The sequence below is a fragment of the Amblyomma mixtum genome, chromosome 1 (assembly GCF_055824585.1).
Source record: "Amblyomma mixtum isolate Tamu chromosome 1, ASM5582458v1, whole genome shotgun sequence".
Lineage (NCBI taxonomy): Eukaryota > Metazoa > Arthropoda > Arachnida > Ixodida > Ixodidae > Amblyomma > Amblyomma mixtum.
The window spans coordinates 219,783,066-219,796,529 of record NC_143012.1 but is presented as its reverse complement, the minus strand read 5'-3'; positions in this window follow the sequence as shown (position 1 = coordinate 219,796,529).

Sequence of the window (13,464 nt, the reverse complement as noted above, 5' to 3'; positions counted from 1 at the left end):
TTCATGACGAGTAGACGACACACACAAGAGCTAACTTCAGGTGATTTATTGGTTGGTTGGTTTATGGGGTTTAACGTCCCAAAGCAACTAAGGCTATGAGAGACGCCGTAGTGAAGGGCTCCGAAAATTTCGACCACCTGGGGTTCGTTAACGTGCACTGACATCGCACAGTACACGGGCAGCTAGAATTTCGCCTCCATCGAAATTCAGCCGCCGCGGCCGGGATCGAACCCGTGTCTTTTGGGTCAACAGCCGAGCACTATAACAAGTGATTTATTGTTTTTGCGGGCGGCATATAGCCTAATCGCTTACAATAAAAACAACTGATATTAAAAGAGCAAGTTATTTCAAACCATCCCAAATTAATTTCATTTTCATATCATGCAAAGCGAACGATGGAACGATCATGCACTCTAAGTCAGAACTATGCATGTCATCTGCTTCTGTGATGTCTCGCGAAAGCTGCTTCTAGGGGGGATTACAGAACGCTGCTGCACTGAAATACTCGCACATGCCTGCATGCATCGCAATTCGCAATGCCTTGTCATGTGTTTCATCATTGTTCTTCCTCGCAATATCCTTATAATTTTCATAGTAACCTCTACTTTGATGTCATCATTAAGAACAATACAAAAGTATATTTAACTGATTCATATTTCTTCTTTTTTGTTCACTTGAGCTTCACGAAAACACCAAGAAAGTTGCACAAGGTTTATATCAGACTCAATGACGTGAATTTAGTTATCTTTGGTTCTGATTTTGCTGGCATGTAAAGCATAGATAAAAGATGAAGAGGACACTTAGGCTTCGCCTTAACGGTATGACACGATAGCGTAATTGGTTAATAATCCCCATGTATGCAGTAGTGCATTCTGTACTTTACATTCATAGATCCCTGGGAGTCCTCATAGCCTTCCTGGCGCAGTGGTGCAGCGGTTAAGCGATGCTCCACTGCACTGTGATGGCAGGTGCTCCCAAGATGCGCAGTTTGCTCACTATCAAATGGGCAGGTTGTGATGACGTCGCAAGGTCACGTGACATAGGTGGCCCACCTGCCTCCTAGGTGGCTCTCTGGGCACCAGAGCTGCCCGAGCTATTCCCGTGATTTTTCGCTCAGAGCGCCGACACCGACAACGCCGACACCAGATTGTCTGGAGAACGGGGCCTCATATCCAACATTCTTGGACAAAAACTGAGTATTGGGACACCGTAAGTTGCTGGTATTGGAATATTGAAGGTAATGGTTCATTCCTCAGATGTGTGGCAAAATGTTTCTTTTATAGTGTTTCCATCCCTCGCATCGGGCAGTTAAGAGTGGCATAGAAAACCAATGAGAAACCCTTTGGCGAGAGCAGAACCGTTAATAGCTTCAAGCCTGCCGACAGGAGATCTGTAGATATATTGATTGTTACGGTAACATCTTACAATTTATGAAAAAATTGAGCCCCTAAACTCTTTCCCGTTCAAAAATGCCTTTGTCCAGTACTGTTCTGCATGTAACTATACCGAGTTAAAATAACGCATAATTACTCACAATTTTGAATCAAAGCCTTGCCTGCTCGTAGCATCAAACCAGGTAAAAACGAAATATTCGGGCAGCCGCAGCTTCCTACATAAAAAACCTAACCCTTTCTCCACACGCTCAACCGACAACGCTGTTATGAAAAAGGCATGTTTTCAGAGTCAAAGTTAGCCATAATAGAGCACAAAAGTGGAAGCTGTCAAACAGACGTTGTTAGCTTTAAAACAGGCGAAAAAATGGATGCGCTGCCCCACTTGAGTCTGCCCGCAAAGTAAACGCTTTATGCAGTATTGATAGCCTGAAAAAATAGCATGATAAATGAAATCACAAACACAACGAGCAACAACCGCTGAAGGCGTTCAAAGTAAGGTTCATAGAGTAAGGAAGGAAGTGCAACCAACCTGTCAATTTTCACCCTTCGCGTCTTACCACTGGTCGTAAAATACCTATACTTGTCAGCCAATATACTGGATTTATTCGAAGGTGCGTCATATTTTTGTATTTGTAGATACTATGCTGTATACAGTGGAGGCTAAGACCAGGCATATCTTTAGACTAGTCATGCGGTCATCAAAGAAAAATTAAGGAGGGCATTACAGGCTGTTACGACAACTTTGTTCGCCAAGAAGGAACGCGGTTTCGTGATCTGTAGGAGAAAGAAAAAAATAGTGTTGTCTGTGGGGTGCGTACTCATGTCGCAACTTTAACGTCTTGGGTTCAATTCGGCACACTTCGTAAGAACTTGTGTTTTTCTTTGGTACCACGGTGGCGTCATCCGGGATTTTGGGACCCCTGCTGGTGGTGGACGCGATGCCGGCTTTCATTGCCGAAGAGCCATCTAATGGTTTTGCATTAAAAGAACTCCAACTCAAGGAACTGCCGCACAAGGCAGTTTACCGACGAGTTCATGTTGATGACTGCAGTGCTCGAAAAATTGTTTTTTTTTTGAGGCAAGGAAATGGCGCAGAAATTGTCTCACATCTCAGTGAACGCCAGTACCGCGCAGTAAAAGAAGGGAGGAAAGTAGGAGTGAAAGAAGACAGAAAGAGGTGCCTTAGTGGAGAGCTCCGGAATAATTTCGCACAGCACACGGGCACCGTTTGCCATTCGCCTCCATCGAAGCGCAGCGGACGCGGGGTGGGCGGGGGGGGGGGGCTTGAACTCGGAAACTTCAGCTCAGTAGCCGAGCGCTCTGACCACTGATCGGTGCTTGACTTCAGACGGAATTGACTCTTTTCTGGTTTTTTTTTTTTGAAAAACTGGCTGTGGTTTGACCAATAACCATGGCTAGCAGGATTGCGGAAGCAACGGCACGGCAATCGCAGCTGCGGCGGCACCTCTGAGTCACCCGCGCAGCGGAGTAGTCGGCGGCGGCTCTGCGCTGATCTGACGTCACTCGCTCCTCGCGCATGCGCAGTTGGGGCTCTCCGGGGCTCCTCGAAATCGCTCACACCTAGCGTAGTGTTGCTTCCGCAACAAAAACCCGTTAGGCCTGAAGTCACATTGCTTCCGAGGGCTTGTCAATTCTTGAGCACGCAATCGCGACACGCGTTGTAAGGAAGCGAAGCATAACCTTTGGAAAATAATTTTCGTTGTTTTTTTTTGTGGGAGCGGTGTGCGAAATATGCGCGGTTTTATATGAATATTGAATTTCTATTTTGAAAGTAAGGAAAAGGTGCCAGGGCAAACGTCACAAATTGCAGGCGTCTGCTTCTTTGGCAGGAATGCTGTATTTCAGTTTTTAAAGATTGAATGTGAGGGGAAGAAAACGGTTTGGTTTGGATTATGGGGCTTAACGTCCCAAAACAACTCAGGCTATGAGAGACGCCGTAGTAGAGGGCTCCGGAAATTTCGACCACCTGGGGTCTTTAACGTGCACTGACATCGTACAGTACACGGGGCTATAAAATTTCGCCTCCATCGAAATTCGACCACCATGGCCGGAACCGAACCCGCGTCTCTCTGGTCAGCAGCCGAACACCATAACCACTGAGCCACCGCGGCGGCAGGAAGGGAAGAAAACATCAACTTGCTCATGCGGAAATACAAATTCAGCACGTTTCGTTATCTTCCGTATTCGGAGCTATTAAATGCTCGAAAATGTGATGTACAAAAAAGCGAGTACATGATGTACATGCGACAAAAGCGAACGCATATGTGTTAAGAATTACCCGTTCTTGAAAGGAATTCTGTTTACACGTTTACTTCAAATTTCCACAAAATTTTAGTCATTTTATTTGACGAGAACATAATTGCTACTTTTACGAAAATTATTGATTCAGTGTTTGAGGCAATAGCTTTAATTACAGCGATAAATTTATGCAATGGTACGTGTGTCGATGAGAAAACCCCGTCATGGAAGACATGAATACTTCTGTATCCTGAAATAATTAGTAAAAGGCGCAGGTACAAATCCACCTTCGAAGAGGTATTTAAAAATTTATAATTATTGTTAGTTGTTATACGCCCGAAAGTCGCACTAGATTCGACACCATAAGGCAAAGACTCGATCAACAACTGAAAGAAGCCCATTTAATGGCTCAAACAGCGCGATTAGCCAATTCCAGAACTGGCAGGAGTATTCTTACCAGGCTCGGAATTAACTTTCAACCTAAGAATAACGATGCTAAAGTAGACTTACCCCGCGACTATAGGACGGCCCTACTAATCAAACCACTCCCCGAAAACATGCACCCCTTACACCATGAGGGTAGAAGACAAGCAAGAGCCAAAGCCTTACATAACAAATACAGACAGTGCGCTGGAACACTTTATGTAGATGCGGCAGAATACAAAAATACCAATGCCTTTGCAATTGTGGTTGTGAACGAGAATGGTGACCACATCGTCTCGGCGACAATCAAAACGAAATCCTCTGAAACGGCAGAAGAGGCGGCTATAGCCCTCGCCCTAGCGCATACCCAAGGGAGCATCATCTTCAGCGATTCCAAAATGGGTGTCAATAATTTCGCTAAAGGGCGAATTACAAACACCTCCCTTAGAATCCTTAACGCAACCAAATTCTCACCAAATTATTCCGAATTGATATGGGTCCCAGTCCATTCGGGGAATCCGGGGAACGAGGCAGCCCACAATAAAGCCCGAGGTTTCGTCGACCGGGCAGTGGATGAGTCTGGCTCCCTGAATTTCACGAAGGACTCCATGATCACATACGAGGGGGTACCCAAAAGAAACCGGACTAAATTTTTTGGTCGGCAAAGCTTCTGTGGTACCGCGTTTTGACACTAGGAGCGCATAGAACGAACATTCCAGAGTCAGTAAGCCGAGTGCCGTCGTTGAAGGAGGTCAGACTAGTTTAGGCAGAGTTTTAGAGTGACGACTGTTTTGTGTGAACGTCGTTTTTGCAATGGCTGATTTTCGTGCACAGCGTGCGCCGGTGAAATTCTAATTTTTGCTCGGAAAAGTTGAATGGAAACTCTTGAAATATTAAGAAAGACGTACAAGGACGATGCTGTGGGGACAACTCAATTGTTCCTGAATCGAATCCTGAATCAAAGCAACAACCATGCCAATGGAAAACTTCAAATTCACCTCGCCTCAAGAAAGCTCGTCAGGTGAAACCAAACCTCAAAACAATGCTGATTTGTTTTTTCGACGTGAGTTGAGTCGTTCATTGAGAATTTGTTCCGCAGGGTCAGACAGTTAGCTAGGCTTTCTACTTGGATGTTTTGAAAAGATTGGGCAGCAGTGTGCGGTGGAAGCGGCCAGATTTGTGGCGGTCGGGTGACTGGTTTTTCCATCATGGCAATGCCCCTGCTCACACAGCCCTGTCTCTACGACAATTTTGGACCAAAAATGGCGTGACCCCTATTCCTCAACCCTCATGCTCTCCCGACCTTGTCCCGTGCTACTTTCTCTGTTTCCTAGAATGAAAAAATAGGTGAATGGAAAGCGTTTCGCTGATGTTCCTGAGGTGAAGAAAAAAACGACGGAGGCACTGTCAAGCATCACAAAAGATGAATTTAAACAATGTTTTGAAAAATAGAATGAAAGATTCGACAAGCGTATCATTGCAAGTGGGGAATACTTCGAAGGAGAGTAAAGGTCTGTGCTTAAAATGTGAACAAATAAGTTCAAACAAAAATAAGTCCGGTTTCTTTTGGGTACCCCCTCGTATCATGATCTCACCAATCATTTTAAACTAGAGAGGAGAATTTTCCCCCTCCAGACAAAAGACTTACTAAAGAACAAGAGGTTACGTGGCGTCGTCTACAGACGAGATCGATACGCACCCCATCACTCCTCGCGCACATTTATCCAGATCTTTACAACCCCAACTGCAAACACTGTGGCCAACGTGCTACCTACGATCACATCCTGTGGGACTGCAAAATAGAGCCACCTCCGGGTGATGTAGTTACAGCTCCTTCTCTCGAGCGGTGGGAGACCGTGCTGGCTAGCTCTGACCCCAGAACGCAAGTTTTGGCGGCGGAGTGGGCTGACAAAGTCGTCGAGGGCTATGTACTCTCGACCACTTAACGCGACCTCTTGCCAAGCTCTTCCCGGCGAATAAAATGTTTTACAATCAATCAACAAAGGGGTGAGTGTCCCTGCACCTGAACACGCACTTCGTCCTCGTAGTTTTCCGTGGCTACGGGTGTGAGAATATGACTGCTCCTCGTGCACTATGAGAACTTAAAATTAGCAACGTTTTCTTCTGTCTATCTCAATGTTTTCCATTGCCGGATAGGTTAACATACGTAATTCGTCGGCCTACATTGTTTCGCTGTTGTTTCAAGCACTATTTGGGTGCACTGAGAATGGTTCAAGCGCCATTGCACTATTTGAGTATTTTATCCTAAAAAATAAAACGTCGAAAACATCGAGTGTCTGGCTGGTTAAATCACGTTGTGACACAAGGTGCTGCCAGTAAGGCTGAGCAGGGACATTACGATCCCTTACCTCCATTTCACCTATTTCTGACACTTCCCTTCAACTGTATGATGCGAAAATGATAAAAGAAGGCATGGCGCGTTGTTTTCAATAGAGCAAATTTTTCACATTGCAAGGCGAGAAGTATGGCTACATGCGTCCATGGCATATCAAGTACGCTTAATGTACAGGACTGCCACGCTTCTCTCACATGGCATAGGAAAATATTGATACATGCATTCGAAGAAGAGACAGAAGTAGTGCATGCGCTAGAAGAGGAAGAAGTTAGTTGGCTCTCCCGCGCGCGCTCGAACCACTGGGTGACCGCCGCAGGTTTTTCGTCTCTGCGCGGGTGTTCTTTTTGGCGTTGCACGCTACAGTTTGGTGGAGCAGTGCTGGGTACGCTTCCCGACCTGCAAACTCCGTACAGCGTCACGACGGACCTCACACCGGTTCACCAGCGACCCAGCCGCCGTCTCCGCGGAGAGTCGCCTGAATTTGGGCCCCTTCCCCCGCCAACAAGGACGACGCAGCCTCGACCGCCGAGTCCAACTGACATGGCCACTGACACCAGGACCCAGCCGCCGATCCAGCCTCTACCGTCGAGTCCAACTGCCATGGCCGCTGACACCAGGCCCCTGGCGCCGATCCTTTGCCACCCACCGCGAACACCGCCATCTTTTCACGGTGACGTGTTCGAAGACGCTGAGGACTGGCTGGAGACGTTCGAGCGGGTCGCACGCTACAACGGCTGGTGCGACGAGCGCAAGCTGAATAACGTCTACTTTGCCCTGGAAGAGTCTGCTCGGACGTGGTTTGAAAACCACGAGGCTACACTTCCCACCTGGGAGACGTTTTGCCGGAGTCTCCTGGCTACGTTCCCCAACGCTGACCGCCGGGAGAAGGCTGAAGCTGCGCTGCACTCCCGAAATCAGCGCACGAACGAAAGCGTGCGCATGTACACCGAAGACATGGCCCGTCTTTTCAAGCGCGCCGACCCCAACATGACAGAGGAGAAGAAGCTGCGCCATCTCATGCGTGGGGTTAAGCAGGAGCTGTTCGCGGGCCTCGTGCGCAGCCCACCCCGCACGGTGGCGGAATTTCTAACCGAGGCGACCACGATGGAGACGACGCTGCAACAACGGGCCCGCCAGTACAACCGGGACATCAACTGCATGGTGCCCGAAGGCTTTTCGTCGTGTCTCGGCGGCAGTGCAGACACCTTGCGTGAACTAATTCGCTCCGTTGTCCGGGAGGAACTGCAACGGATCCATCTGCCTCAGGTTGCACCTGCGCCGCTGGCAGCGCTGTCCGAAGTTGTCAGGGACGAGGTGCGACAGGCTGCGCAGGCACCTCCTGTCTCCGAAGCGCCATCCCGGTTCGATGACCGACCCACGTACGCATCTGTTGTACGTCGCACGACAGGCTACGGTCCCATTGCCCCAACGCCTGGCGTGAGCAACATCGGCACATGTCACGCAAGCGTGCCTGGCTACGGTGTGACCCCGTCGACCTCCGTGAGTAACATCGCCACGTATTCTGCAACCGCATCTGCTACAGCTGGGCCACGCCCTCGCAAGTCGGATTTGTGGCGTACACCGGACCGCAGGCCTCTCTGCTACCACTGTGGGGAGCCTGGTCACCTCTACCGCGCCTGTCCGTACCGCCAAGTGGGCCTTCGCGGTTTCCATCCCGACGCACCCTGCCCTCAGAACGGCGAACGACCGCATGAGATTGCACAGCATCTCTGGGCACGCCAGAACCCTGCCTACTCTGGAACGCGCGAGTCCCGTTCCCCTTCGCCTCTCCGTTATCGCTCTTCCAGCCCTGGCCGCCAGAGTAGCTCTGCTGGCCGTCGCTCGCCGAGTCCGCGTCGGGAAAACTAACACCAGCGACCTCTGGAGGCAAGGCCGCTGACGTCGGGACGTGTCAAGATCCTCCATCGCGGAACCCTCGAGCCGACGATACCCGGACAGAGATAGGCAGCGACAGTATCAGATACGCTGCATCCGATTTGCGTGTGACAATTGATGGCACTGACATTACCGCGCTGCTCGATACCGGTGCTGATTACTCTGTTATGAGCCGTGCCTTCGCTGGAGAACTTAAGAAGGTTCTGACACTGTGGACGGGGACCCCCATTCGCACCGCTGGTGGCCACCTAATTTCCCCTGTGGGCAAGTGCACGGCTAGAGTTGGGATTAGTGGTTTTACGTACGTTGGTGAATTTGTCGTACTCCCCGAGTGTTCCAGAGACTTGATTCTGGGGATCGACTTCCTGCAGTCGAACGGCGCTGTGATTGACTTTCAGGAGGCACGTGTCACGTTCTCGACCAAACAGGCCGTGGCGCGCTTTGACTCCCGCGATCCCTGCAGCAACGCTCTGCGCATTGTCGAGAACGACGTCACGGTGCCGCCGCGGTGCAGTGTTCTGGTGCTAGTGCGGAACGACCTCTTTCATGACTACGAGGGCCTAGCGGACAGCCATAGTCCACTGCTGCTTAAGCGGGGACTTGCCGTTGCAAGAGGTCTCGTCCAACTACGAGGCGGCCGCACCCACGTCCTCCTGACTAACTTTGCCAACGAATATCAGCACCTGGCCAAAGGCATGGCTATTGCCTTCCTCCACGACGTTGCTGAGGTTCCAGGTTTGTGCACCGTGGGAGGACCCTCTCCGGAGTATGCTGGCCCACATCACGTTCTTCAGTCAGTCATTCTGAATAAATCCTGCCTTGCCGTCGGTTCAGAGGGATCTTCTGTCGGCCCTCTTGGCAGAATTTGCGGACTGTTTCGCTACGTGCTCGAAGGTCGGCCGAACTCCACTCGCCAAGCATCGTATCATCACTGACGAGACTACGCGACCCGTCTGCCAGCGCCCATATCGTGTTTCCCCGGTGGAGAGAGAAGCCATTCAGAATCAGGTTGCCGAGATGCTTGCAGACGATGTCATTCAGCCGTCCACCAGTCCGTGGGCATCGCCTGTGGTTCTTGTCAAAAAGAAGGACAATACTCTGCGTTTCTGCGTGGACTACAGGAAACTTAACAGCGTGACCAAAAAGGACGTTTACCCGCTGCCCAGGATAGATGACGCGCTCGACCGATTGCGGAACTCCAGATACTTCTCGTCATTGGATCTTAAAAGCGGGTACTGGCAAATCGAAGTGGACGAGAGAGACCGGGAGAAGACGGCTTTCGTGACGCCTGACGGCCTCTATGAGTTTAAAGTGCTCCCATTTGGTCTGTGCTCAGCACCGGCCACTTTCCAACGCATGATGGACACTGTCCTCTCCGGCTTGAAATGGCAGTCCTGCCTGGTGTACCTGGACGATGTCGTTATATTTTCGCCCACCTTTGACCAACACTTGGAGCGGTTGCGCATTGTGCTACAAGCGCTCAAATCCGCGCAACTCACCATCAAAGCCGAGAAATGCCATTTTGGCTTTGAGGAACTTCGCTTTCTTGGTCACGTTGTCAGCGCACAAGGTGTTCGCCCGGACCCTGACAAGACTGCTGCCGTCTCAGGTTTTCCACGCCCAACTGACAAGAAGGCCGTTCGCCGGTTTTTAGGCCTGTGCTCCTATTATAGGCGCTTTATTCAAGATTTCTCGAAAATCGCGGAACCGCTGAACGCACTGACCCGTGACGACACGCCCTTCCTGTGGGGGACTGACGAAGAGGCTGCATTTGTCGAGCTTCGCAGCCGTCTGCAAAGCACTCCGATACTCGGCCATTTCGACGAGCATGCTGCCACGGACATCCACACTGACGCCAGCAATGTTGGCCTTGGTGCAGTACTGATCCAGTGGCAAGACGGTGCAGAACGGGTCATCAGTTATGCTAGTCGGACACTTACGCGCTCCGAGACCAATTATTCTACGACGGAGAAAGAATGTCTTGCAGTGATATGGGCCATCTGCAAGTTCCGACCGTACCTCTACGGACGACCCTTCCGTGTGGTAAGCGACCACCACTCCTTATGCTGGCTGGCGAGCCTCAAAGACCCCTCAGGACGCTTGGCTAGATGGAGCTTACGCTTGCAAGAATACGACTTAACAGTAGTTTACAAGTCTGGCCGCAAGCATCAGGATGCGGATTGTCTGTCGCGCGCGCCTATCCCAATCAATACCGAACAAACCACCGATGATTTTCCTTTCCTGGGCTCTGTTAGTACCACCCAAATGGCGCAGCTTCAGAGGGCGGACACGGAGTTGGCGCCGCTCATTGATTACCTCGAAGGCAGTGAAGCTCCCATTCCGCGTGTTTTTCTTCGAGGGCTTCACACCTTCACTTTACGGTCTGGTGTTCTCTACAAGCGCAACTTTGCCAACAGCGAAGAAGTGTTCCTACTTGTCGTACCATCACAGCTGCGGTCTGAGATCTTGAGTGCCTGTCATGATGCACCATCCGCCGGCCACCTTGGAGTCAGCCGTACACTCGCGCGGATTAGACAAAAGTATTATTGGCCCAGGTTACTCCCATCGGTGCGGGCCTACGTCAAAGCATGCCGTGAATGCCAACGTCGGAAGACTCCTCCATTGAAACCGGCCGGATTTCTTCACCCTGTCGATCCACCGAAGACCCCTTTCCATCAAGTGGGCATGGACCTCCTTGGCCCATTTCCGAAGTCTTCGTCTGGAAAGCGTTGGATAGTCGTTGCGACTGACTACCTCACACGGTACGCTGAGACCACGTCTCTTGCCAAAGGCACTGCTGCTGAAGTGGCGCAGTTCTTCGTCCACAACATTGTCTTGCGTCATGGAGCACCCGCCGTTGTTGTTACTGACCGGGGAACTGCTTTCACGGCCCGCTTAACCCAGTCCGTGATGACTCTGACGCACACGAGCCACCGACGTGCTACGGCGTATCACCCGCAGACAAACGGGTTGGTAGAGCGACTCAACCGCACACTAGCCGACATGCTATCAATGTACGTTGACGTCGAGCATCGAACTTGGGACGCCATTCTGCCGTACGTAACGTTTGCGTACAACACCGCCCTGCAGGAAACAACCCGACTGACCCCCTTTCAGCTTGTCTTCGGTCGCCAGGTGACCACTCCGTTGGATGCTATGTTGCCCGTCGACCCTTACTGCGACTCTGACGCTGACATCGACGTAGATACCTTCGTTCAGCGTGCTGAGGAAGCGCGTCAACTGGCCCGCCTGCGCATCCACCGTCAACAGGAGGCTGCCGCCACTAAGTACAACTGTGGACGCCGTTTCGTCAGTTATGCTCCCGGCGACCTTGTGTGGATTTGGATACCTGTTCGTCGCCGCGGGCTCTCTGAAAAGCTGCTGCGCCGATACTTCGGCCCTTACGAAGTAGTGCGCCGCATCAGTGATGTGACTTATGCAGTTGCTCCCGCCCCGACAGCTTGTTCATCGCGCCGGTCGCACCGAACTGAAGTCGTACACGTTGTTCGCATGAAGCCTTACCACGACCGGCTACCTGACTGAACTGCGGTCCACTGCAGCTGTGTTCTACCCTTTCGCTGACTTTTCTCTCCTAGCCGCATCGTGTCGATGCTGCAGAAGAGGGGGGCAGTGATACATGCATTCGAAGAAGAGACAGAAGTAGTGCATGCGCTAGAAGAGGAAGAAGTTAGTTGGCTCTCTCGCGCGCTCTCGAACCACTGGGTGACCGCCGCAGGTTTTTCGTCTCTGCGCGGGTGTTCTTTTTGGCGTTGCACGCTACAATATGCAACAATTCTTTGTTTCAGCCAAAATTGATAAAAATGCTATAAAAAGATAAAGGTATGCATTAGCGCTCCTGTGGACGTTTTAAATACAGCGTAGGTTTTGTGTTTCAATATAATACAAAGTCATTTCACTTTCCCCCTGGACATCAACACAATAAAAAATAAGCTCATTGAAAATCATGCAATGTTATGTAAAGCCCCCGTCAAAAGTATACCGCCCAAGGGGTTTGCTTTTAAGCTCTTTAGCGGGGCCCCCTAGCATGTCTAACAGTCCAAAGCTTGGGAAAATTAAGGACGCATAGCCATTCCTCTTTCGAGAGATTACGGTCGCTGATGATGCATAACGAGGCTGACTGCAGGCCTCACAAGCAAACCCCTTGGGCAGTATACTTTTGACGGGGGGTGTACATAGCCTTTGGTGTCCTACAGTGCGGTTCCACTCAATCAGGTCGTATCCAAAGCACAAAATCCTTAAGTTAATGAATGAGCCTGTCTCGCTGGCTTCTGCAGTGAATTCCATATTCGCCTAGAAATCGATGGCATTCTAATTAAAAAGTACCTCATTCCAAAGCCTACCTTTGATGTTTCATTGCCCACTCCTTACTAAACACCGTCGGCTAGATGGAATACATGCCAGTATAAATATAACAGCTGCATCCTAGTCACGAAGTAAACTGGCCGGCTTAAAGTCCCAATTATGTTCTCATCGGCAATCGTTGATTTACGAATTTGTCTGTGTATATTTAAAGACTTCCTGGGGACTTACGCGTCGTCATGGGCAATTAATCAACGCTAATTTCTCATTGTTTCGGTTGCCCAAAGCGGCGCATTTTTTTCCGCTTCATTATCCTCGCCGCGTGCGTCGAATCTGTTCGTGACAGCATACAGTGGATGTAAATTTACCCTCAAAATATCTTTCCCAAGAGAACCGCAGAACGCAGGAAAGCTGACGTTTAATGCTGATTATTCTAGAAGAAGCAATATTGCTTATCATCGTAAACACACCATTTTCAACAGGAAAGATCATCATGATGTAACAAAAACACAAACAAATGCAGTGTCGTTAAATAATGACACAGCGTAAAAATGTATAAGCGAGACACATGTGTTCTAGAAACAAGGCGAAAAAAACTTTCAGCATCGCAAGTGTTCTGGCATAAAAGTAAAGTGCAGATGATTACAAGAGACAAAGTGCAGGTCTATTGGCCTTTATTCTGCTATATTTTGCAGCTGTGCGCACCCTCATCAGAAAAAGAAAGCTGTTTCTTTCCGCAGATACGAAAACGGAAGTGCCGAGATGATTCCCTGGTCAACTTTTTAAAACGCTCTAGCACAGCCTTTGCTCCTTTTT